At 39.4% G+C, this 27,485-nt stretch overlaps 1 protein-coding gene across 4 annotated transcripts in view; it reads right to left on the bottom strand.

Moving 5' to 3' along the window:
* The window catches only part of LOC149232745 (tRNA (guanine(37)-N(1))-methyltransferase 1-like), a 451,966-nt gene that overhangs the window by 59,141 nt on the left and 365,340 nt on the right, over positions 1 to 27,485 (bottom strand). The gene's annotated exons all lie outside the window — the stretch shown is intronic.

The raw sequence follows: 27,485 nt of genomic DNA, 5'->3' as shown, positions 1-27,485 counted from the left end.
AACACTTCTGCACCTCGTTCAAGCTTGGTCAACGCTGCCCTAAACAAAAAGTCTTCCTCCTTCGCACATGTGAGAGAGATGCCCAGATTTGCGTACCCAAATCAAGAGAGGAGAGATAGATGTGTGAGGATGAGATGGTGAAATAATGCCATGAGGTCTCCTCCTTTTATATGCAACGTTGAGGTTAAGTTCGGCGTGAAAATAATTGTTTTGCTTGCTGGCCGACCTTGACAAATTGTCAATAATATAAATAAATTCATATCTCCATATATACATGTCGGAATCAAATGATCTTTAGATCAATCCTACACCTCTCTGAGAGAGGAATCCAAGAAAAATATCAGTTGGCATAAATAAGGAGACCCATATGGAGTTTGGCCCTAGTTGCCAATTTTAACACTCCCTCTCAACTAAGGAGAACTCCATTTGCTAATCCATCTGTCAGTCGGTACTATCTCTGCCATCAATGCACTACTCTACACTACTCTACTCTGCTCTGTTGAACTATGAAGAAGAAGTGACCGAGAATGTATCATACCATTCTCTACTGACCCAAAGTCAGTTGCAATTGATCCTAGATCAATATCATCCTTGCATAGGGATTATGGTAGTACACGATGCAACCATTGGTAATACTATGGTCCCTATCCTCATTTCCCTACTCATTGGCTAGATGAGAGGTACTTCCCATGAGTCCCAGACTGCATGGGTAGGATGTCTCAGCAAGAGAAGGATGAACCACTCATCCTGGCTACATGTCACCATGGGGTATCACAGGGGAAGGTTGAACCACTCACCCTGTACACAGCAAACCACTAGGGGAAGCTTGAACCACTCACCCTATGGTTACTCATCGCTCCAAGAAGTACCCTAAGCTCCATGGAGCTCCCAAAGCTCAATGTCCATATCATATAGGACCCTCATAAGAGGGCCTCTCCACAGCTCCTAGTCATTCTCAGAAAGTCAAGAATTCGACCTTTCCCAGGGGCTTTGTCAGAATGTCGGCGATCTTCTCGTCAATCCCAATGTGATGGAGCCTTATTGCTCCTCGTTGTACCATATCCCAAATAAAGTGGTACCTGATATCAATGTGCTTGGAGTGATCATGAAATACAGGATTCTTTGATAATTGGATCCCGCTTTGGTTGTCGCAGAGGATCACGGTGGTATCCAACACATGTCCAAACAGTTCACTGAAGAGCTTCCTCAACCAAATAGCTTCACAAGAGGCCATACACGCAGCTATGTATTTGGCCTCAGCAGTGCTCAAAGCAACCAACTTCTGTTTCCTGCTCATCTAGGATATCGAAGCAGAACCCAAAGAGAAACAGCGCCCATATGTGCTCTTGCGATCCACCACACCGCCTGCCCAATCAGCATCAAAATAACCATGCAGCCTCACATCTCCAACAGTGTATCTCATTCCATGAGTGATTGTGCCCCTAAGATATCTCAGGAGATTCTTGGCACCAATCCAATGTGTGTGATGAGGCTCAACCATATATTGGCTCAACGTGTTAACTACAAAACATATATTCGGACGGGAGTTCACCAAGAACATCGATGCTCCTATGAGTTGACGATACTCAGAAACATTTCCCAATTCAGGTCCGACAACACTACCACATAACTTCTTGAGCTTAAGTTCCATCAGGGTAGTCACGAGCTTGCAATCCATCATCCCAAATCTTTCCAATATATTCACAACATATTTTCCTTGAGATAGGAAAATTTCTCCTGCATTTTTCCAGACCTCCAACCCTAGGAAGTAATGCATCAATCCTAGGTCCTTCATCTCAAATTCGAAAGCCAACTCCCTCTTACATTTGTGAATGAGAGGGTTTGCACTAGTCAGAAAGAGGTCATCCACATAAAGCATCAGTATGAGAGGTCTATCATCTTCAACCTTAAAGTAAAGGTTCAAATCAGCTTCACTCCTAGTGAATCCCAACTTCATCAGATAGCTATCAATCCTCTCATACCAAGCCCGAGGTGTTTGCTTCAAACACATAGAGTGCTTTCTTCAACTTGCATACATGAGATTCCTGATCATAAATCTGAAACCCCTCGGGTTGCTCCACATAGACTTCCTCTTTAATCGAACCATGCAAGAAAGCGGCCTTGACATCCATCTGATGTAGGTTCCATCCTTGCGAAGCAGCAAGGGCTATGATAGAGCAAATGGTGGTGTATCGGGCAACAGGTACAAATATCTCATCGTAATCTACACCTTCATTTTGAGAGAAGCCTCGAGCAACAAAGCGAGCCTTGTACTTTTCCACACTCCCATCAGCTCCATGCTTGATTTTGTAAAGCAATTTAGAGGTGACAACCGATTTGTCCTAGGGTTTAGGGACCACATCCCAAACATGATTTTTCATAATGGACTCGTATTCTTCATTCATAGCATCCTTCCATACTTGATGGTTCACGGCTTCTTTGAATGATGTAGGCTCATTTTGAATGATAGTGCTCATAATGGTCAAGTATCCCTGATACCTAGTCGTCTTCTTACTTTGACGAAAAGTCCCCCTTGGTGCAATATGTTTCGGCATCTTCAAGAGTCTCCCTTAGCCATGAGGGCCTCTTCTTCCAGGAGGGCTCTTGAGGAGGAGGATCAATAGGATCCATAAGTTCATCAACATCAGGTATCGTTTCATCTTCTTTTTCACCCTGCTTTCCAGTGTCAGCTTCTTTATACTGCCTAGGTATAGGAAGGTTGTCAACCTTGATAAGAGCCATATCTTCGTCAAAGGTGACATCATGACTTATCTCAACTTCCCTCTGACTAGCCACATAAATTCTATAGCCCTTAGAATTTTCACTATAGGCCACAAAGATTCCTTTCTTTCCAGATGCACCCAATTTGCTTCTTTTCTCTTTCAGCACATGAAAGTATACAGGACTTCCAAAAATTCTAAAATGAGACAACAGCTTTCTTACCAGTGAACATTTCTTCGGGAGTCTTGGAGTCCAATGCTTGATGAGGGCATGAGTTTTGAACATTCACGGCAGTATTCGCAGCTTTGGCCTATAGAAACTTCGAAAGCCTTTGATCATGAAGCATGGCACAAACAGCTTCCATAATAGTACGGTTCTTCCTTTCAGCCACACCATTCTGCTCAAGAGTGTATGGTATTATGGTCTCCCTCTTAATGCTAACTTATTTACAATAGTCATGGAATTCATTGGATTCATACTCGGTCCCATTATCAGTCCTCAATATCTTGATTCTCTTCTCGGATTGATTTTTGATCATGGCTTTAGAATGATGGAACTAGGTGAACTATTAAATTGGCAACTAGGGCCAAACTTCATGTGGGTCATCTTATTCATGGCTAATAATATTTTTATTAGATTCCTCTCGTCGAGAGGTGTAGGAATGATCTAAAGATCATTCGATTCCAATAAGTATTTATGGAGATATGAATTTATTTTGATTATGGAATTATTATCAAGCCGACCTACAACTCATGTAGGCTCAGAAGCCCAATAGTTGCATCTATTTAAACATTAATGTTTTGTATAAATACAGGAGGACTTTTCCTCATTTGCACTCACTCATCTCATCACATCTCTCTCTCTCTACTGCGCAGAAAAGAGTCTCTTCTCTACTGCGCAGAAAAGGGTCTCTCTCTCACACATGCGAAGTCGGAAGCTGCTGAAACTAAAGCTGCAACTGCAGATCCAAACTTTGACCAGCATGGACCATCAAACCTCCTCTTCTGATCTGTGTTGTAGGTTCATCTGAACCTTCTCTGAAGGCTGAAACTTTTGGTGGTAGAATCAAGTCGATCCGACGGACGGTTTGCGAGATATAAACTGCCCTAGTTTGAAGGAAGCTGCTGAAACTAAAGCTGCAACTGCAGAAGTGAAGTTTGACCTGCATGGACTAGAAGATCTCCTCCTCTGAACTGCGTTGTAGATTCATCTGAGCCTCCTCTAAAAGCTGCAACTTTTGGTGGTGGAATCAAGCTGATCCGACGGTCAGTTTGTGAGATATCGACTGCCCTAGTTTTGATGATGAAGCTGCTAATACTAATGTTGCTGATCTAGGGTTTGCTACTGCTGATATAAATCAGATTTATTGTACTATTTATCTCTGCTGAATTATTGAAGATAAAATAAGATTTGATCAAAGGGTTTCCCCACACATTGTGGGGTTTGTCCCTGGATAGCCGCCACATCTTGTGTCTCTTGTCTTGGCTTGTTTCTGTCGATCGTTTAATGTTCTATATGCACTTTACTTTATGTACATGTGATTGCTAATCTGTGGAATATAATAAGAAAAAGAAGTAAATTGTTATAAGCATAGAGCATACCATAACTTAACATGGTATCAGAGCTGAGGTGAAGACAAAGCCCGAGCAAGAGCAAGAGCAATCACCAAAGAGAAGATTGGCAAGGCTATCCTAAAAGAACTATGGGGTCCTCAACACTTTTTCCTACCGAAGACAAGCTCCATAAGAAAGCTGCCTATCACAGATGGAAGATGTCTATCGATCTAACCCTAGAAGATCAAGGAGTGCTGGACCATGTAAGAGGCAATATTGTTGAGTCTCCATCAAATGCATCAGTTGCTGCCTGGAACAAATGGAAAAACGGAGAAGTCAAAACAAAGATCATCCGGGACTCTATTGACAAGCACTTGGTGGCCTACATCTCTGAACTGGACACCTCCAAGGAAATCTATGATAGACTGGTGAGTATATTTAAAGTTAATGATGCAAATCAAGTTTTGTTTCTTAGAAATAAACTGAGGCAAATCAAGAAGGGTAAAGATGAGAGTATGCAAGCATACTTCTTAAGAATCATCGAGATCAAGAACGATCTTCTATCTATTGGGGAGACTATTACTGACAGAGAAATGGCACTCACGACTCTTGGAGGATTACCATCCGAATGGTATGTGTTCAGGACAACTCTTCTGAACAATAATATAATTCCTGGTTTTAAGGAATTAATGGCTAGATGCATTCAAGAAGAAAAAAGGGTAGAAGAGCAAGAAATGCCCATGCCTAAAGGTCCTCATGCTGCCTTTTCTTCTCATGCTAAGAAAATAATAATTCCGGGACTAAATCAAAAGGAAAGGCTGGACCTAAGGGTGGAAGAAAAGGACAGTGTTACATCTGCGATAAAGCAGGTCACTATGCAAGGGAGTGCCCTGATAGAAAGGACTCACACCGGGACGATGATCAAAATCCCTCTAATGGCAATCAAAGGAATGAAAAATTCAATAGCAAAGGTAAGAGGAGAGCTGGGAATCAAGGAAGAGGACAACCATTCAAGAAGGCTAGAAATTCCAGGATGTATTAAATGCACCTGACCTCAAAAAGAACCTGGTGTCCATCTCGGCAATGGAAGACAAAGGCTACAAGGTAACCTCCAGCGATGGCAAGGTACGTATATGGAAAAATAATGTTAAAGATGCCTTTAGTCTTGGGTTTCTTGTTGATTCATTATATCAGGTCGATGGAAGCCCACTAGGTGTCATGTCTTATGACACATCTCTTCAATCTGAACTTTGGCATCGGAGGTTTGCCCCCCTTCATTATAAAGCTCTACTCAGTGTAAGACAAATGGTGACAGGGATGCCCGAATTCCGAGTAGAGAAAGAAGGTGTATGTCCAGGATGTGCCGAAGGAAAGCTCAAAAAGGGACCATTCCCCTCAAGCCAAAGCAAGACCTCCGATATATTACAGTTGGTTCACCCAGGCATATCTAACGCTGGCATTAAGAGGGAGACTACTACACCACATACTCCTGAGCAGAATGGTGTGGCGGAAAGGAAGAACCTTACGATTGTGGAAGTTGTCTCTATGGGTAGATGATGTAACAATGCCTAATGTGGAGGAACCCATGGATCCTATTTATCCACCTAAGCCTTCCTCTTCTAGGAAGAGGCCTTCATGGCTTAGGGGGCTACTTGATGATGCTGAAGGACATGCTGCACCCCAAGGAACCTTTTGTGAAAGTAAGAAACCTAACAGGTATCAGGGATACCTGACCATCATGAGCACGAAACAAAATGAGCCTTCATCATTCTCAGATGTCGTCAAGCATAAAGTATGGAAGGATGCTATGACCAAAGAATATGAGTCTATTATGGAGAATGATGTTTGGGAAGTAGTTCCCAAACCCCAGGTCAAGACAGTTGTTACTTCCAAATGGCTTTACAAGATAAATCATGCAGCAAAAGGAAGTACGGAAAAGTATAAGGCTCATTTTGTTGCTCATGGTTTCTCCCAGAAGGAAGGTATAAACTATGATGAGATATTTGCACCTGTTGCCAAATATACGACCATCCGCTCGATCATAGCCCTTACCGCTTCACAAGGATGGAACCTACATCAAATGGATGTCAAGACCGCGTTCTTACATGGTTCGATCAAAGAAGAGGTCTACGTGGAGCAACCCGAAGGATTTGAGATTTATGATCGAAAATCTCATGTATGCAGGTTGAAGAAGGCTCTCTATGGGCTGAAGCAAGCACCCCGAGCATGGTATGAAAGGATCAATAGCTACTTGATGAAGCTGGGATTCACTAGGAGTGAACCCAATCCTAACCTTTACTTTAAGGTTGAAGATGACAAACCTCTCATACTGGTGCTGTATGTGGATGACCTCTTTCTAATAGGTGCAGACCCTCTCATTCTCAAATGTAAGAGGGAGTTGGCTTCTGAATTTGAAATGAAGGACCTAGGATTGATGCACTATTTCCTAGGACTTGAAGTGTGGCAAAAGCCAAGGAAAATTTTCCTATCTCAAGGAAAATATGTGGTGAAGATTCTGAAAAGATTTGGTATGATGGACTGCAAGCCTGTGACTACCTCAAGGATCTTAACTTTCAGAAGTTATATGGTAGTGATGCCGGACTAGATTTGGGAAATGCCTTTGAGTTTCAAAAACTCATTCGCGTTGATGTTCTTGGTGAACCTCCGTCCGAACATATGTTTTGCAGTTAGCATTGTGAGCTCATATTTGGTTGAGCCTCACTAGATTGGTGCCAAGAATCTTCTGAGATGTCTTCAGGACACAATCTCTCGTGGATTGAGATACACTGCCGGAAATATGAAATTGCATGATTATTCGAATGCTGATTAGGCAAGTCGTGCGGAGGATCACTGAAGCACTTTTAGTGTTGTTTCTCTCTGGATTTTGCTTCGATATAATGGATAAGCAGGATGCAGAAGTCGGTTGCCATAAGCACCGCCAAGACCAGATACATATCTACGAGTATGATCTCGTATGAAGCTGCCTGGTTGGGTAAGCTCTTCAGTGAGTTGTTTGAACACATACCATTATCATTCTCTATAACAACCAAAGGTGGGATTCAATTATTGAGAAATCTTGTATTCGTCGATTGCTCCAGCAGATAGACATCATCTGGGATATGGTAAGTCGATGAGCAAGGAGGCTCCATCGCATTAAGATGATGTACAGGTCGATACACCTTGTCAAAGCCCCAAGGAAAGATCTAATATGTGATTTTCCCAAATGACTTGGAGTCGTCAAGAAACCCTTATACAAGGGTCCTGCATGTTGCATACATTGAGCTCTAGGAGCTCTAAGGTCTTGCGGTTCTTACTAGAGCAACATACGACCACAGGGTGACTCACCCTCCCCTGGTGGTGTGCACTGGAACAAGATGATTCGCTCTCTTATGGAACAGAATGATTCGCTCTCCTGTGTAGCAGGATGATTAGCTTTCCTGTGAGGCCTGGATTGATGTGTTCCCCATGGCGATTGTAGCAGGATTGATGTGTTCTCCTGTGCGGCCTAGATTGATGTGTTCTCCATGGCGATTGTAGCAGGATTGATGTGTTCTCCTATGAGGTCTGGATTGATGTGTTCTCCATGGAAATTGTAGCAGGATTGATGTGTTCTCCTGTGATGCCTGGATTGATGTGTTCTCCATGGCGATTGTAGCAGGATTGATGTGTTCTCCTGTGAGGCCTAGATTGATGTGTTCTCCATGGCAATTGTAGCAGGATTGATGTGTTCTCCTGTGAGGACAGGATTGAGTAGTTCTCTGGTCGAGGCATCCTACCCATGCAGTCTGGGACTCATGGGAAGTACCTCTCATCTGATCAATGAGCAAGGAAATGGAGTTAGGGACCATAGTAGTACCGATGGACGCATCATTGTATCTACCGTACTCCCTACACTAGGATGACCTCCATTGATCTGGGATCAATGATACTAGTCTGGGACCAGTGGTAGGAGTGGTACATTCTATGACACTAACTTCGGGTCAATTGAGACTGGTCTGCGACCAGTGGTACGCACTCTGAGACTGACTTTGAGTCAGTGGAGGATGTTACTGGTCTGGGACCAGTGGTAGGAGTTGTACATACTATGACACTGACTTTGGGTCGGTTGAGATTGGTCTGGGACCAATGGTACATACTCTGAGGCTAACTTTAAGTCAGTATGATACATCCTCAATCATTTACCTATGGAATCACGCATGGGGATGATATTATTTCATTATGGAATTGCTCGTGCATTTCGTAATAGATGCGCATTATTGCTTTATGGCGAATAATTACTATAGTTTCAGATATCTTGATTCATTCTTCTTCTGTTTCTGCTCCTCCCAATGATTCATCCCCCTATTGGGTCCCATTTTTTCCCTCCTTTATGGTTGGATAAAAAGTGCTTTTTCATAATTCAGAGAAAAGCAGAGCAGAACAAAACAAAACAAAGCAGAGCAGAGCAGAATAGAGTAGAGCAGTACAGATCAGTACAGGGCAAAACAAGACAAAGCAAAACAGGCATAATAGAGCAGAGCAGGGCAAGGGTCAGGCTGTATAGGGCAGTGCATTTGATGGATGAATAGTAGCGACCGATAGACAGATTGCAGATGAAGTTCTCCCTAGTTGAGAGGGAGTGTTAAATTGGCAACTAGGGCCAAACTTCATGTGGGTCATCTTATTCATGGCTAATAATATTTTTATTAGATTCCTCTTGTCGAGAAGTGTAGGATTGATCTAAATATCATCTGATTCCGATAAGTATTTATGGAGATATGAATTTATTTTGATTATGGAATTATTATCAAGTCGACCTACAACTCATGTAGGCTCAGAAGCCTAACAGTGGCATCTATTCAAACATCAACGTTGTGTATAAATACAGGAGGACTTTTCCTCATTTGCACTCACTCATCGCATCACATCTCTCTCTCTACTGCACAAAAAAGGGTCTCTCTCTCACACATGTGAAGTCGGAAGCTGCTGAAACTGAAGTTGCAACTGCAGATCCAAACTTTGACCAGTGTGGACCATCAAACCTCCTCTTCTGATTTGTGTTGTAGGTTCATATGAACCTCCTCTGAAGGCTGTAATGTTTGGTGGTGGAATCAAGTCGATCCGACGGACGATTTGCGAGATATAGATTGCCCTAGTTTGAAGGAAGTTGCTGAAACTGAAGCTGCAACTACAGAAGTGAAGTTTGACCTGCGTGGACCAGAAGATCTCCTCATTTGAACTGTGTTGTAGGTTCATCTGAACCTCCTCTGAAGGCTGCAACTTTTGTTGGTGGAATCAAGCCAATCCGACGGTCGGTTTGTGAGATATCGACTGCCCTAGTTTTGATGATGAAGCCGCTAATGTTGATGCTGCTGATCTACGGTTTGCTATTGCTGATATAAATCAGATTTATTGTACTATTTCTCTCCGTTGAATTATTGAAGATAAAAGAAGATTTGATCAAAGGGTTTCCCCACACATTGTCGGGTTTGTCCCTGGCTAGCCGCCACATCTTGTGTCTCTAGTCTTGGCTTGTTTTCTGTCGATCGTTTAATGTTCTATCTGCACTTTACTTTATGTACATGTGATTGCTAATCTGTGGAATATAATAAGAAAAAGAAGTAAACTGTTATAAGCATAGAACATACCATAACTTAACATGAACACTTCATCCTTCTTTTTCAAGAATTAGATCCAAGTCTTGTGAGAATAATCATCCGTAAAAGTGAGATAATATGAATATCCTCTCAAAGAGTTTACAGGCATCATACCAAATATGTTGGAGTGGACCAACTACAATATATCTGTGGTCTTGCTATTACTTGAGGGGAATGGTCCCCTTGTAAGTTTTTCCCTCGACACACCCCAGACATATACCTTCATGCTCTACTTTGAACTCGGGCATACCTGTCACCATCTGTCTCACATTGGGAAGAACCTTATAATGTAGATGAGCAAACTTTTGGTGCCATAGTTCAAATTGTAGAGATGTGTCGCAAGACATGGCTCCCAATGGACTTCCTCCAACAAGATACAAAGCGTTAACCTGGAATCCAAGAGTAAAAGTATCTTTAAAATTCCTTTTCCAAACACATACCTTTCCATCGATGAATGCCACGTTGTAACCTTTGTCTTCCATTGCCAAAATGGACACCAGGTTCTTCTTGAGATCAGGTACATATAGAACTTCTTGTAAATGAATCGTGTTACCCTAATTCAATTGAAGGGTAACATTCCCTACACCCTTTACGGGATAGGTGGCATTGTCTCCAAGAATAATCTCCAAGTTTGTCTCCTTCTCTATCAAATTAGAGAGAGCTTCCTTGTATCTGGTGAAGTGCCTTGAAGCACCACTATCAATAAGCCAATTCCCCAAAGTGTCCGGAGGAGAGGTAGTGGAGAGGGTCGATATAAGATAATACTCCTTTTGCTTATTGTTAACAACATTTGATTCTTCATACCTAGAGTTCCTTGCCTTCTTGGAGGGTTGATCATTTCCATGATGTCCTGTATTCCTTTTTCCTTTGCAATTGAACCTGTCATTCCTTTGATTGTTGTTATTGAAGTTGCCCCTGGAGTGATTGTGATCATCATCATGTGATGTGTCCCTTCTATTTGGACACTCCCTCGCATAGTGGCCAAACTTATTGCAAACAACGCACCTGCCCTTCCTTCCACCCTTAAATCCGGGCTTTCCATTGAAATGACCTTTAGACCCTGCATTATTTCTCCTTTTGGAATGAGCAGAGAAAGAAGTGGGGTTGTCTATATTAGAAGGCATTTCTTGCTCCACGATTCTTGTTTCTTCTTGAATGCATCTTGACATCAATTCTTCCAATCTCGGAATTCGATCATTATTGAGAATAGTGGTTTTAAATATATACCTCTTAGGTGGGAGCCATCCAAGGGTAGTGATAGTAAGTTCCCTGTCAAGAATGACTTTTCCAATCGATAGAAGATCATTCTTGATCTCAGTGATCCTTAAGAAGTAGGATTGAATATCCTTATCCTTGCCCTTCTTAATATCCTTCAACTTATTTTTGAGGAACAAAATTTGATTTGCATCACTAACCTTGAACATGCTTACCAATCTGTCGTAAATCTCCTAGGAGGTGTTCAAATCAGAAATGTAGGCCACCAGACGCTTGTAAATGGAATCTCTGATAATCTTCTTAGCTTTGATTTCAGCCTTGGTGTACTTGTTCTTTGTAGCAGCTGGTGCATTTGATGGAGGCTCAGGGATTTTACCCTTCACATAGTCCAACACTTCTTGTTCTGCCAATGTCAAATCAAGAGACATCTTCCATCCGTGATAGTCAGACTTTTCACGGAGCTTGTCTTTGGCCAGGAAGTGGGATGAGGAACCCATTGAGCCTTTTGTCCTTGTCCAACTGTCTTCGGTGATTGCTCTTTCACTCTTGGTTGGGCTTTGTCTTCACCTCACCTCTGATAGCATGTTAATTTTTGGTATGTTCTATGCTTAAGAGAAATTTACTTCAATTTTCTTATTAGCCCAATATCAATATCCAATTTAGAAATCACATAAACATGACAGTAAAATGCAGATAGAACATAAACATAAACAGTAGAAGACAAGCCAAGACAAGAGGACACAAGATGCGGCACCAACCAGGGACAAACCCCAATGTGGGGAAACCCTTGATCAATTCTTCTTATATTCTTCAATAGTTCAGCAAAGAGAGAGAGATAGTACAAATATACAAATCTATTATTTTATAAAAGCAACAACAAACCCTACCCAGCAAAGTCAACGTTGGTCAAACAGGTCAGATTTGACCTCCAATCAAGCTCGGTCAAAGCTCAGTCAACTTAGCCTCCAACAGCAAGATGTATCAGCCCAAAAACAGTCCTAAAATCTCAGTGAAACATTGGTCAACTGCAGTCAAGCCTGCAACCAATCCTTGGACAGTCAACGTTGGTCAACACAGGGTCAAAGTGTTTGTCCAGTACTGCGACCTACCAAGGAGAGGCAACCTAACCCAATCCGCAAACAAGAAGAGGTCAATGCTAGTCAACACTGTCAAAACAGCACTTCTGCACCTCGGTCAAGCTTGGTCAACGCTGCCCTAAACAAAAAGTCTTCCTCCTTTGCACGTGTGAGAGAGATGCCCAAATCTGCATACCCAAATCAACAGAGGAGAGATAGACGTGTGAGGATGAGATGGTGAAATAATGCCATGACGTCTCCTCCTTTGATATGCAAAGTTGAGGTTAAGTTGGGGGTGAAAACGATTGTTTTGCTTGCTGGACGACCTTGACAAATTGTCAATAATATAAATAAATTCATATCTCCATATATACATGTCGGAATTGGATGATCTTTAGATCAATCCTACACCTCTCGGAGAGAGGAATCCAATAAAAATATTAGCTGCCATAAATAAGGTGACCCATATGGAGTTTGGCCCTAGTTTCCAATTTTAACACTATAATATTTTGTGGTTGCAAGGAATTTGATTAAATTTTGATCTAACAATTGTGGTTGCAGTAGATCACTTCATTGGAGGAATTTTGGGCAAGCAAGCTAGTTATTTTCAAGGTCTAAAAGGCCTATTGGTTTTCCTCCTCAAACCCTCATTTCATCTTTGTTTTACTAGCAGCCTCTGATCACTTTGTTTATTGTGGTATATAACTCATATAATTGGCATCAAATCATTAATAAGTTATCTAGACATATTAACAAGTCACTGCATCAATTGGGTAATCATTGTTTGGCTTATTTCATGAATTTTGATGACTGTCATATTGTTTAGAGAAGCATAACAAGGTCTGATCATAACAGTGACATTGGCATCTAAAAAGATCCTAAGCTCATTAAGCTTTCATCTCTTATTTCCCTTGCATCATTGTTTAGAATCTTGTGTTGCCAGAGTGGTTTAATTGGACTGCCTCATTTGCATTTTTGCACTCATAAGCATCTTATTTTTTTGCATTCTAAGTGCTCTCATCGAATTTAGCTCACTGCTGTCATAAAAATTGAGCATAAGTGCATAACTGTTGACACCTAATCTGAAACGGATGAGGTGAAGCTGGACAGTCATCTAGAAGATGAACTGATCCGTTTTTGTGTATATATATAAATAATAGTTGTCTAATGAGAAATATCATCAGTTGTTTTCTTGCGCTCAGTAATTTCTGTGTTAACCTGGTCTGACATGGTATCAGAGCACAGGTCCCAGAAATAACTCCTGCCTCTGCCAGGTTTCTGCTGCCTCATGAAACCTCTGTCCTGAGAGACTGCGCATCCGTTTCTCTGCGCATCTGTGCCACTATCTTCTGCATATGCTCTCTGCTCTCTATCCGTTTTCTCTGCGCATCTGACAAACCTGCTCTTGCTCTCTATCCGTTTTCTCTGCGCATCTGACAAACCTGCTCTCTGCTCTCTATCCGTTTTCTCTGCGCATCTGACAAACCTGCTCTCTGGAAGGGCGAAGAAGCGCCGGCAACTGAGGGCTTTGTTGTCCTCTCCGCCTCCACCTCCAAACGGCAGCACATTACATGGGTTTACGTTAATCTGCACAGAGCTGCAAGAGAGATGCCGTCTCGAGTTCAGCACGTTCCAAGCGAAGAACCGGAAATCTAAAAACGAACTCCACTCCACCATTGTCCTCTCTGAGCAATGACAACATTCGTATCTATCAAAAATTCTTGCAATTAAAGGTAAGCTCTGGCCTTTTATGTCAAATCGTTTTGCAAAGTCCAGTTCTTTGAATGCGAAGTGGATTTAAGGCTGAATTCGAAGTGAGTTGTTCTTGAATACCGATACTGAGAGCGTGCAACCGCCGATACCCATAAGAGGCCGACCCATCGAGCTCCTCGGCGAACTGTTGATGCAAAAGGAAGCTGGCCCTTGCCAGAGAGGAGACCGGGCCGCCGTGGTTATGGGTGACAATCTCCATTCATCGACTTTCCTTCCGCACTTTGAGCGCCTCTGCAGACACGCGCATTAAGACACTCTGTCGCACCAGAAAACATGGTTTTGATAGATATTTTGATTGTTATCTATTTGCATCTTCGAGGAGGTTAAATTTATACCTGTGCATTATTTAATTTACTCATAACAGCGTCGTTCCCATTGTTTCTACCTTGAGCTGTCTGGCATGAGAAACTGTTTTGCTTGTATCAATTACATTTTACAGAATCGACTCTTAACTTACCTATTGTTGCGTGAAGGCAACCTTCTCTAGGAGTTAGAGAACCTGTGAATTAATATTATTTGTATCCCATCGGTGTCTGAAACGACGTGTTCCGTATGATGCACGTTATCGTTATACAGAATCGACTCATTACTTTCCTTGTTCACTGGTGCGAAAATCACAATCTCTGTCTGTTTATTCGTGCACGGTATTTGGAGTATGGTAATTGCTGGTATATGTGTGAGAATGCCCAAGCAGTTCTAATTATTCTTGGAAATAGACAGTCTGCAAAATTTAGTATTAATAATAAGGGCAGGGCAGGTTATTCTGATGTATTCTAAATTCGGAGAAGAACATTGATGCGTATGGTAGCAAAACCGTGTTTAGTAGTTTAAATTGTATTGAGCAGCTTATATACATCATTCAAGGCGTTTATATAAGCAGTGTTCAAAAGCATTCAAAGTCATATCAGTCAGAGCATTTTATAGCATTTGTGGAGGGATTTGTAGAAATTTTTTTTATCAGCAGAGATATTTTGTTACAGTATGCATTCAAGAGAAAGAAGAAGATATTTTAGAGGCAGGGGGGGCAGACACCCTCAAGAAGAAAAGGCAGACTTACATTGCATTCGCTGCAAACAAAAAGGATCTCATGATGCTTCTACATGCAAGCTACCATGGGAAAAGATTGAGCAGAGAAGAAATCAGCAGAAAGGTAAAACTGATGACTCAGACAAAGGTAAAGCACCTGAATCCGCTCACTATATTGAGGCACAATGTAACATTGGAGTAAATGAAGATCTGTTTAATGCTTCACTTACTTCTTCGAAAAATGACTGGTTGCTTGATTCAGGAGCAACCTGTCATATGACTCATAGGAAAGATTTTTTTAAAGATTTCACTGATAATGTTGATGGAGCAGTATACTTTGCAGATCAGTCAAAAATCAAGCCATCAGGGCTTGGCACAGTCAGGCTTAAACTGCCTGGTCTTCCAGACTTTCTTCTGGATCATGTTCTATATCTCCCACAGCTCAAGAGAAACTTGCTGTCCCTGGTCCACATCCGCCAGCAAGGTCACTCCATTCATATGTTTGATGGAAAGCTTGAGGTAAGAAAGGCATCTGACCATTCACTTGTCATGAGGGGTATAGAAGAAGAAAGACTTCTTAAACTGCAAGGAACCTCTGCTCATGCACAGCATTTTTCATATATTTCTCATCATGATGAAGGTACACTTCCATCAAGTTTATTATGGCATGCTAGATTTGGACATTTAAACTATGATAGTCTCCACTTGTTGAAGAAAAATGGTGTTGCTGGTTTGCCTACAATTCCTAGAAAACATAAACAATGTGATGCTTGCATTCTAGGAAAGCATAGCAAACAGTCTTTTCATGATTCACATTCAAGAGCACATAGGAAGCTTGAACTTATTCATTCAGATTTAAGTGGTACAATGCCTGTTCCTTCTGCAAATGGAAATAAGTATATCATGACATTTATTGATCATTACACCAGAATGTGTTGGGTTTATTTATTGAAGAACAAATCTGATGCTTTTCAAACATTCAAGAATTTTCATAAGTGGATTGAAAATGATGCACAATCTCATATTGGGTCTATTCGCACTGATAATGGAAAAGAATATACATCAAATGAATTTGAACACTATCTTCGCCAACATGGGATTAAACATCAAACAACTGTGCCTTATAATCCTCAACAGAATGGTGTAGCTGAAAGAATGAACAGAACAATTTTGAATATGGTACGATCCATGCTTTTCTTCAAAAATGTAAAGACAATGTTTTGGGCTGATGCTGTTCTATGTGCTGCATATATAAAGAATAGATGTCCATCTAGTGCTATAAGAAACAAGACTCCTTATGAATTGTGGTATGGACATGTTCCTTCGGTAAAACATCTCAGGATTTTTGGTTCCACCTGTTATGCTTTAATACCAAAGGTACATAGAAACAAACTTGGTGCTAGAAGTCGTAAGTGTATCTTCCTGGGGTATTCAAACACATCTAAAGCATACCGCCTCTATGATGAAGTAAATAAAAAGTTTGTTTTATCTAGAGATGTCATTTTTCTTGAATCATCCAAATCTGACAGTGTTGTTGAGCGGCAACTTGATCGCTTGGATAGATTCACAAAACCGAAATCATTTCAAGAGTTTGATAATCAGATTCCACATCTTGAAGGAGGGATTCCTATACTAGATCAACATGTGGAATCTTCTTCTGAAGAACAATCTCCCCTGCATGACACTCCAACAACGGATGATGCTTTAAGTGATGTAATTGATAGAATTGGGAGACTCAATCTTGATTCAGACCCAACTCAATCAACAGAGTAGCCTGGACCATCTCAGAAAGGTCCCCCAAAGTGGCTGACAAAGACACTTGAAAGTGTTCATCCTGATGAAATTGGAAAAACAGGAACTAGAAATACAAACCGACAAGATGGAGGTGATGTAGATAACTCTAATTCACCTGTTGATATGGATGTTACTTATGATTGTGAATTGAATTTGTCTACAGATTTTGAACCAACTTCCTTCAAAGAAGCTGCTTCTCATGATGAATGGAAAGAAGCGATGCAGAAGGAGTATGATGCCCTCATAAAGAATGGCACTTGGAAGCTGGTTGATCCTCCATTTGGAACCAAACCAATTGGCTGCAAGTGGGTCTACAAGAACAAGTACAAAGCTGATGGCTCACTTGACAAGCACAAAGCTAGGCTTGTGGCAAAAGGTTTTGCACAGAAGGAAGGGGTCGATTATGAGGAAACTTTTGCTCCCACAGCAAAATGGGCCACCATCCGGACACTCTTTGCACTAGCTGCTCAGAACGGTTGGAAAGTCCATCAAATGGATGTAAAAACTGCATTCTTGAATGGAGATCTAAAAGAGAATGTTTTTATGTCTCAGCCTGAAGGATTTGTTGTGAAAGGACATGAACACAAAGTATGCAAACTTGTGAAGTCCTTGTATGGCATCAAACAAGCACCACGAGCCTGGTATGAAAAACTAACTGAGCATCTTCTGAAACTCAACTTCAATCATTTTGATCTTGATGATGCAACTTTATTTGTCAAGAAAGTTGGCAAAACAGTTGTATATCTTGTGGTATATGTAGATGATCTTTTAATGACAGGGAACAATGAAAACTATATTGCATCCATAAAGAAAGAATTAGGAAATTTTTTTGAAATGACTGATTTGGGCTATGTTCATTACTATCTTGGCATTGAAGTAACCCAACATCCAAAGTCCATATTTCTTTCTCAAAAGAAATACATTGGAGATTTGTTAAACAGATTTGGCATGACAGAGTGCAATCCCCTTTCTACTCCAATGGAACAAAACTTGAAGCTCACATCTATTGAAGGAAAGGAATTTGAGGATGCAACAAAGTATAGACAGCTTGTAGGAAGTCTCATCTACCTCACTACTACCAGACCAGACATTTCATTTGCTGTTGGAATCCTCTCCAGGTTTATGCAAAAGCCTTGTGAGGTACATTGGTCTGCTGCAAAAAGAGTTCTAAGGTACTTGAAGGGAACTCAAGACCTTGGAATCAAGTATACACAGGTGGACGACTTCAACTTGATTGGATACTCTGATTCAGACTTTGATGGAGACAAAGAAACTGGGGTATCTACTTCAGGATATGTTATGAGTCTTGGATCGGGAGCTGTCTCCTGGAGATCACGCAAACAATCAGTACCAGCAGATTCCACAACAGAAGCAGAATATGTGGCAGCAGCTGAAGCAACGAAAGAAATTGTGTGGCTCAGGAAAATTCTTGAAGATTTGTAGGTAAAACAAATACAATCAACTCCACTCATGATTGATAACACCTCTGCAATAAAGTTGGCCAAGAACCCAAAGTTCCATGATCGTACTAAGCACATCAATACTAAATATCATCTGATCCGACATCATGTTGAGGCCAAAACAATCCATCTCCGTCATTGTTCCACAAACGAGCAAATTGCAGACATCTTCACCAAAGCGCTCGGAAGAGAAAAGCTTGAAAGATTCAGAACGATGCTTGGACTCACCAACATCCCTTCAGATTAAGGGGGGGAATGTTGACACCTAATCCGAAACGGATGAGGTGAAGCTGGACAGTCATCTAGAAGATGAACTGATCCGTTTTTGTGTATATATATAAATAATAGTTGTCTAATGAGAAATATCATCAGTTGTTTTCTTGCGCTCAGTAATTTCTGTGTTAACCTGGCCTGACAATAACGATTCCTAATATTGGTTAATGCTCTATTGATAATCATAGTACATTGTGAAAAGGACTGTTTACATTGATAGCATTGAATTGTTAAGTGATTTGACAAATTGTTAAGTTGTTGTATTGCTCTTTAATAAGAATACTAACACATTGCTTTCTTGAGAGTCTCATAATCTAAGAGTTTATGATTTTGTACTAAATAGCTCATTCATAAAAGCATTTGACTAATCAATCTCAGGAATTGAATGTCTTTGAATGGTTGATATTGCTCAAGTTATTAATTCAAAGGATATTGGACTTGGGCATCGTAACGTTTAATCACTTGTTCCTTTTAGAGATCTTATTGTTCTAATCATCATTATGGCAATCTCTTGAACAATTGTTTTCATTCTTGTATTGTCTCTAAAGATCCTTGGCTAATTGTTCTAACTCTAAGTAATATCATGGATAAGTGCTCTAACCCTTCTTATAACCATTATTGTCATTTATTGTTCATGGTTAAATTGAATATCTATTGTGGATACTAATTTATCTTTGACATATTAGTGGTTTGTTGTAAAGAGCGTTAATCTTATCTTTTATTTAGTACTTGAACAATTATCTTTGGTTACATTAGATATATCTTTCAGGCGCTATTGAAATTGAGCACTTTATCTTGTGGATAAGATTGTCCTTCCTTCGCCAATTAAGTAAATTTTGTCATTATTAAAGATCAATTGTAACTAAGTACTTAAGATCATAAGCAATCTTAACTCAAGAGCAGTCAATCATCTTGCATTTGCATCTTAGGAATCGTCTTGCATTAATTAATAGACCTCCAAGCACAAGCTTGGTTTGATAGAAAGATAGGGCCACATTTCATCTTTTAGCTTGCGAAGGATAGATCCTCTCTAGTGGTTAACACAATGACCTTGCAGTTGTTAGAGTCACAGTCTCTGCAGCATCAGAGGCACTGGGTGATTAGATTTAAAGGGGAGGTATTGTTAACCAAGTCTTTGTTTGCTTCGCCTTGACTTCTCCCTACAACCTACTTTAGAGACTAGCCTTAAAAGAGCTAAGGATTAAGGGATACACCTAGTTAGGCATTTATCTAAAAATAAACCAATATCTTGCATCCCACCTAAATTGTAGGACTTGCATTCCATATAGGATACCTAAGCATCTCTTCAGAATCGATTGTTCATCCAGTCATTTGGTACTTAATCAATATAAAGCAAGTAGTTGACTCCATAAGGCACTAATCTCACTAAAATATAATCTAATCTATTAACTTGCTAAAATCAACCAAGTGGCTAGGCCATTCAATCGTGTCTCCTGGATTTGTTGGTTGCCAACAAATCTCGCATTCTCACATTCCATAGGGACTACCCCCCATAGCCTACTGTTGGGAGACAACTAGAATGGAGAGGGCAGGGATCAGACTGACAGCCCCAGCCTTGAGTCGTTGTTGCACCGTACTTGTACAATTTGAGAGACAACATGCCACAAACCCTTATGCAAAGTTATAATACCAAACAAAAATTCCTAGAGCCCAAACATAGCCGGCGCTTTCCCAAAGTCTGTGAACTTGGAGCCCAAGGGCAAATGTACCTGTAGATCTCTATAAAATTTTCTCAAATCAAATTGTTAGATCATATGGTGAATCAGATCACCTAAGATAAGAAACAAATATTTCTTACCAATAGAATGTCTTATCACCAACAAATGAAATAACAAATTATGTAACAATTCAGCACAATATAGGATTAGCACATAACTAGCACGCACCACAGATCAATGGAACAAGAACACCATGAACTGAACCCCAAAGTATTTCTATCATGATATTAAAACGTTCCCAGCAGAGCAATGGCTCAATACCAACATTACAAATTTACATCATCTAGAAAATAGCCCAAGATCATTATACAACTTGAGAAGCAAAATGGCTTCTATTTATAGAGAAATCCTCCAAGTGAAAAATAACGACTAGTTGGTTGATCCCCGTCAAAATAATCTCAACTGTTGATAATAATTTGATCATATTTTAATCTTTGCCATTGAAAATATTTATTTAGAGAATGGAGCAGAGAACTTAAGATGCGCAGAAATTAATATATAAATATTTTATTAATAAGATGAAATTACAGATGATGTTTGATTACAATGGGGCTCCTGGCTTAAATACCGCCATGGACACCCTTTAGGAAAGGGCATGATCTTATGATCGTGCCCTTTCGTCTAATTAAAATTAAAATTAAATAATAACCTAAAATTAACTAATTTTGTACATAACATTGCCTTCCTCTCGAAAGAATGCTTTGTCCTCAAAGCATACGTAACGACGGATGTTGTTGAAAAAATGCTTCATTCTCCCAAGAAGCTTCTTCTTCGGGCAAGTCCTTCCACTTGATCAGATATTCCTTGATAGTACGATAACGAAGCTTCTTTTCTCTAGTAGACAAAATACCTTCTGGTTCTAGAATGACTCTTCCTTCATCATCTAGGGATGGAAGTGTTGTTTGTGCTGTTTGATTGTTACCTAGTGCCCTTTTAAGGCAAGATACGTGGAAGACGTTGTGAACACGACTTGTCTCTGGAAGGCTTAAACCATACGCAACTTGGCTAATCTTTTTGTTGATCTGATAAGGTCCATAAAACTTTGGTGCCAATTTGTTTTTTCCCTTTTGTTTTAAGGATAATTGTTTGTATGGTTGGAGCTTAACAAATACCCATTCTCCAACTTCAAACTCTCTTTCGGTTCTGTTACGGTCTGCTTGTTGCTTCATACGATTCCTTGCATTATTTAGGTTTTCTTTTAATATTTGGACGATTTTTTGGGTTTCTTCTAGTTGATCTTTAACAGCAGGCAGATTTGTTTGGACAATAGCTAGATCTTTCCATTTCGGGGGTTCATACCCATATAGGGCTTGAAATGGCGTCATTTTCGCTGATGTATGATAAGTGGAGTTATACCACCATTCAGCAAGGTGTAACCATTGAGCCCATTTATTTTGTTTTTCTATAGCGTAGCAACGTAGGTAGGCCTCCAAACATTTATTGACAACTTCTGTTTGGCCATCTGTTTGCGGGTGATAAGCGGAACTCATATTTAGGTAAGTTCCTATATGGTTGAACAATTCCTTCCAGAAATTACCTTTGAACTTGGCATCTCTATCACTTACAATGACTTTTGGAAAACAGTGTAACTTATATATATTTTTGCAAAATATTTCAGCAATTTCTTTTGCTGAGTATGACTTCTTTATTGCCATAAAGTGAGCATATTTGGTGAGTCTGTCGACTACTACGAAAATCTTGTCCTTGCCTTCAGATACTGGTAATCCTTCAATAAAGTCCATCGAGATTTCCTCCCATTTCTGGTTTGGGATGTTTAAGGGGTGAAGTAATCCTGGTGTCGTAATATTTTCGCTTTTATTCCTTTGACATGTATCGCATTCTGCTACATACTTCTGAATATCACGATTCATCCCCTTCCAAAAGAAGGATTGACGTGCATTGTAGTATGTCTTAAAGAATCCTACGTGTCCAGCTGACGGTGAGTCATGTGATTCCTTGAGTATCTTAAACTTAAACTTGGAATTTGTATTTAGATATATTCTTCCCTTATACCATAAGATATCATTCTTCCACTCAAATTTTGAGTTATTGGGAAGGTTATTGATTATTGTTGTTACTTCTGGATCCTTGGCATACTCACTTCGAATTTCGTTAAGCCACTCAGGAACAACAACCGACATTGCAAGTAGTGTTGATTCTTCATCTTTCCTGGATAAGGCATCTGCTACTACATTGTCTTTACCCTTTTTATGTAATATTTCCAAGTCAAAAGCGGCAATTTTTTCAATCCATTTTTGTTGTTCTTCGGAAAGTGTTTTTTGTTGAAGGAGATGTTGGAGACTATTATGGTCTGTTCGAATAGAAAACTTACTTCCCAAAAGATATTGCCTCCACTTAGCTAGTGCGTGCATGATAGCGAGCATTTCTTTGTTGTATGTGGATTTGAGGCGTTCTCTTCTATTGAGCTTCCTACTTTCAAAAGCTATTGGATGCCCTTGTTGCATTAGTACTGCACCTATACCGAATCCAGAAGCATCACACTCAATGATAAATGGTTTAGAAAAATCTGGTGTTGCTAATACGGGAGCATTAGACATAATTTCTTTTAATTTTTCAAAACACCTTCCTGCTTCCTCATCCCACAGAAACGAATTCTTCTTTAAAAGATTTGTTAGAGGTGCAGTTATATGTGCATAGTTTTTAATAAACCTTCGGTAATATCCCGTCAAACCTAAGAACCCTCTTAGCTTGGATATATTAACAGGTTTTGTCCATTCTTTTATGGCTTTGATTTTGTTAGGGTCCACCTTTACACCTTCATGGGATATAATATGTCCAAGATATTCTACTTCTTCCTTTCCGAAGGTACATTTGGATTTTTTTGCGTAAAATTGGTGTTCTTTAAGTAGTGTAAGAACCTTATCCAAATGTTGCAAGTGCTCCTTCCAAGTTTTACTATAAATTAGAATATCATCAAAGAATACTAATACAAACTTTCTGAGATGTGGGCGAAATAATTCATTCATAGTTGCTTGAAACGTTGTTGGTGCATTGGTTAATCCAAATGGCATTACTTTAAATTCATAATGACCTTCGTGTGTTCGGAATGCGGTTTTTGGTATGTCTTCTAATCTTATTCTAATTTGATAGTAACCTGATCTTAGGTCCAATTTTGAGAAATACCTTGCGCCATGTAGGTCATCCAACATTTCGTCGATAAAGGGGATTGGAAACTTATTTTTAATTGTTATTTTGTTTAATCCCCTATAGTCAATACATAGCCTGAATGACCCGTCTTTCTTCCTTACCAACACCACTGGAGCAGCATAAGGACTTTTACTTTTCGAGATGATTCCACACCTTAAGAGGTCTTGGATTAGTCTCTCGATTTTTGTTTTTTGGTGATGTGGATATCGGTATGGCTTGATGTTAACCGGGTCTGATCCTACCTTGATTTCTATTGTATGCTCAATTTCCCTATTAGGCGGCATCTTTAGAGGTAAGTCTTGAAATACTTCTTCGTGCTTCCTAATTAGTTCTTGTATCTCTGGTGACTCTTCACTGGTCATCTCTGTGGATAACATTTCTAACTGATGACATTGTACTACATAAGCAGGTGCTCCTTTTCGAATCATCTTCATCATCTGAGATGATGATACAATTTGATTTTCTGGTGCTTGGAACCCATGTAATTTGTACTTTTGACCTCCCCATTTGAATTTTATAAATTGTACTTGGTGGTTAGCGGCATAAGTACCTAAGGTTCGTAACCACTGAACACCTAAGACTACATCTACTCCTCCTAATGGTACTGTGAAAAACGAAGACTCTAAACTGAAGTCTTGAATTTTCAATTTAACCTTGTGACATTTCCCCACCTTTTCTATCTTCTTACCGTCAGCTACCATCACCTTCATGTTTGGTAAGGGAAATGAAAAAATATTGAGTCTCTTTGCCATGGTTGCATCCAAAAAATTATGTGTGCTACCAGAGTCAATGAGAACCACCACATTGTTCTTCTTTATGTGTCCTTTTAATTTTAAGGTTTGAGGTTGTGATATACCTGTCATAGCTGATAATGATACTTGCGGAATACTTTCGTCATCTAATTCTGGTGAGAATTCTGGGGCATCTTCTGTTTCTTCAATGTCAGAATCTTCACTGTTTGAATCATTGGTTGCTTCACAATTATATAGGTTCTTTGGTTCTTTTCCTTTAGCACACCTATGTTTGGGATCCCACTTTTCACCACAGCGCTTGCATTTACCCTCCTTAATCCTTTGCACTTCCACATTAGATTTTTCATCTTCACGACGATGTGGTGGAACATATCTTGTATTTTTTGCGTCTGCATACTGAGGTGTTCTTCGTCTTGAATATGTTTTTTCGGCTTTTGACCAAAATATTTGTTCGAATTTCTTTTCAGCTGTTTTTGCTTTTCATCTTGCTACTTCTATTGATGAAATGTCATGCATCTCAAGTTCTACTTGTAAATGGGTTTTAAGTCCCGAGATGTATGACTGAATTAAACGAGATTCTGATAACCCAGGTACTCGAGTTACTAAGGTCTCCCATTCTTGAGTGTATTCATCCACACTTCCTTTTTGTCGTAATTTGATGAGTTTTGAAAAGAACTCTTCTTCTTTTACACCTTGAAATCTTTTAAAAAAAGCATCTTTAAATCTCCTCCAACTAATGACGTGTGTTGTCTTTTTCCACCACATATACCAGTTATATGCTTCTCCCTCCATTTTCATGGATGCATGTCTGAGCTTTTCGTCATCGTCAGTGATGTCATATATCTCAAAGTATTCTTCTGCTTTATTTATCCATGCAACATTGTTTTTTTCATTTCCATCGAATTTAGGCATCTCAACCTTTGCCCTCTTCTGGTATGTGGCTAATGGTTGAGCAAAAAGAGGGTGTTGATTAGTAAGGGTATCCCAAAGTTGCTTGTTTGTAAAGGCTGTGTTACTTGCTTCTTGGTGGGGTGTCGCTGATTTTCTTGGGGATTCAACCTTTTCATGAGAATCTGTTGACTTTGTTGAATCTAATGAGAGGTGTTCTTGATTCTCTTCACCATCCTTTAACAGCTCTTCGGGTGTACAATTCGACTTTTTACACAGACTTTTCAGCATTATTAAGACTTCTCTGAAGTTTACTCCTGTTTGGACACGACTTTCCATCTTTATCTCTATTCGATTTGTCGTATCTTCAAGATTTTTGATTTTGTCCGCTTGCTCCCCAAGCTTGCTCTCGACTTCATTTAATCTTTTACTGACCTCGTCGTGGTTGTTATTTATCTTTTGCTCTGCATCCAACAACCTTTTTTGGAAATCCGCCATTGTCATTGTCGACATTGAGCGGGTTTGCGGAGGCGTGTATTTATTTGCCAGCTAAAATATTTTTCCTCCCCTTCTTTTTTTTTTTTTTAAATAATTAAATTAATTTAATTTAATTGATTTTTTTTTAAATTAAATTAAATTAATTTAATAATTTAATTTAATTAATTTTTTTTTTAATTATAAATTATAATAATTATAATTTATAATTATTAATTATTATATATATAAAAATTAAAGTTATAAATTATATAACTTATAATTAAATTATATATATAATATATATAATTAAAATATGATATATATAACTAAATCACGTTATAATTTTTTTTTATATATATCATTTAACTTTTGAACCGTCACGTTGATTAACGTAACCCCTTGACTATTCAAAAAATATCGAATATTACCGCAGGCTGGGGTGTATGGAACGGACGCAGCGGGGACGGTGGACGCGAACAGCAATCTCTAACGGCTGGTCGATGGTGGATGTGGAGAGTTACGGTGTTTTACGGGGAGACTGATGCGGTGTCGGACAGGGACACGATTGGGAGCAGCGAAGTGGATGCAGCAAGGTGGGAACAGCGAACGGATGCAGCAACAGCAGAGTGGATGTAACGAACAGAGACCGAGGATCGCTAAGCTTTGATACCAGATGGAGCAGAGAACTTAAGATGCGCAGAAATTAATATATAAATATTTTATTAATAAGATGAAATTACAGATGATGTCTGATTACAATGGGGCTCCTGGCTTAAATACCGCCATGGACACCCTTTGGGAAAGGGCATGATCTTATGATCGTGCCCTTTCGTCTAATTAAAATTAAAATTAAATAATAACCTAAAATTAACTAATTTTGTACATAACAGAGAAAAATTTCGAACTTCACTTAAAACCCATTTTTTATTAATCCAAAAATTAATATTTTAGATTAATTTCCTAAAAAATTTGACTTTGACTTAACCACCAAAAATCAAGGGCTTAATTTTTCTTAAAATATCAATTTTTTCTTTGGTGGAGGACCTCCAAAATTTGACTTTCTTTGACTCACAAATTTTTTTATTATTTTCCACTTGGCAAAAATTTAATTTCTCTATAATTATTTTTGACCCTAAATTAATGAATTTCTTGGCTTAGGGTTTAATTTTAATTTTGCTAGAAAAATTAATTAATTGACACAAGAAGGAGTCAATATTTTTTCCACCCTCTAATACTTTAGCCATAGTGTCTAAATATGAGGGACCATGCATTAAAATATTTTCAACATCAGATATTACAAAAAATTCAACCCTCAAAGAGGGAATACACATTCATTATAGATCCTCATGACATTACCCAATTCTGCAACACAATATGATCTAGTATATATCAATTGTTTTGTGATAAAATAATTTAGCCAAATAGCTTCAATTATTCCCCAACCATTTTTACAAAGATTCGATATAACATTAGGACTCACCTAAGATCTTGTCAATGAATTCCACCCTAGCTTTGGGATTTAAGCTGGAGGAAAACCTTTGTCGATTATCCGTGTTCAGAAACATACATAATTTGGTGAGGTTAAAAAACCTCTTAAGATGAAATTCATCACCAAAATCAAAGGTTTACCTAGGTGCTGTTACAAAATTAAATGGTCATACTTGCCTCATTTACAACATAACTTGCAGAAATTGGGTTTACAATGATATAACAATTCGCTTGCTGATGATTCTGATCTTTGAAAAAAATTGTACACTGCTTCCTCGGACTTGTGACAAAATGGCTACAACAAGCTCCAAAAAGCTTAAGTTGCTCCATCATTAGAGGTGACCCTTGGTCAAAAGGGCACCTATTTGACCACTATAAATAAGAAAATTCAACATCCTCACTTGGCACAATTCAGATCTCACAGAAAAACAAGAAGTCATATGTTC

This window comes from Pinus tabuliformis, chromosome J (genome assembly GCF_031772625.1).
Source record: "Pinus tabuliformis cultivar Carrire ecotype Pingquan chromosome J, CPIR1, whole genome shotgun sequence".
NCBI classification, from domain to species: domain Eukaryota; kingdom Viridiplantae; phylum Streptophyta; class Pinopsida; order Pinales; family Pinaceae; genus Pinus; species Pinus tabuliformis.
Note: the sequence above shows the minus strand (reverse complement) of the source record. Positions and strands in the feature narration are given on the sequence as shown.